Consider the following 1,075-nt stretch of genomic DNA (forward strand, 5'->3'; position numbering starts at 1 on the left):
TGGGCTGAAAACTCTCAGCTGAGCTCACTTCCACAAGGGATAAAAGACCATCTTGACAAGTCAAAAATAGATAGGAAATTCAATATAGCAGTAGCCTGTGCTGCTATTGACCCATCCGACTTTGCCGAAATAACCGAGTGGGAACTGAGAAATGCCCTTGTGAAAGGCAAGGCAACAGCCCCTGGCGAGGATGGCATTATTTAGTGTTCTTCGCCTCATTGCGCAGGTGCCAGGCAACCCACTCTTACACCTGTATAGACTCAGCCTATCACAAGGAATCCTCCCAAGCTCCTGGACTAAAAGTTTAATCATCCCTATACCCAAATCCAACACTGACAAATACAGACCAATTTCCTTGACCTCCTGTCTGTGCAAAGTACTTGAGAGAATAATTCTGAACAGACTCATGTACCGTATACATGCTAAGTTATCCCCCAGACTGTATGGATTTCTCCCAGGACGTAGCAGTCAGCACTGTTTTGCAGAATACTTAACAAACTCAATACCAGGCATGCAAACCGTATTTCTTGATCTTCAATCTGCCTTTGATATTGCAAACAGAGAAATGATCCTTGAGCAACTAGCTAGCTTTGGTATTCAGGGAAAACTGTTAACATGGATTCAAATGTATCTATCCAATCGATCGGCTCAAGTTTTCTTCAGGGGTGTTAAGAGTACTCATGCAAAAGTGTTTGAACTCGGCACACCTCAGGGAGGCGTACTTAGTCCCATGCTATTTAACATCCTAATGCATAGATTACTAAGCGATATACCACTTGAGGGCAGTGACTCCATTATTTGCTATGCCGATGATATTTGCATTAAATCCTCATCCGAGGAGAGAATGCAACAGATCCTTGATGTGCTTTCAGCAAGGGCTACAGAGTGTGGCTTGATAATATCGACTGAAAAAACCAAGGCACTTAACCCTAAAACAATCCCTCTGCCAAGGTTTCACATCAATGACTAGAGCTAGATCTCTGTCACCAATACAAATATCTCGGGGTGGCTGTTAATGATGCAGAGTTCATACAAAACCTGAAGAAAAGGCTGTGGGAACGTCTGAAGCCGCTTA

This window comes from Penaeus vannamei, chromosome 5 (genome assembly GCF_042767895.1).
Source record: "Penaeus vannamei isolate JL-2024 chromosome 5, ASM4276789v1, whole genome shotgun sequence".
Taxonomy (NCBI): Eukaryota; Metazoa; Arthropoda; class Malacostraca; order Decapoda; family Penaeidae; genus Penaeus; species Penaeus vannamei.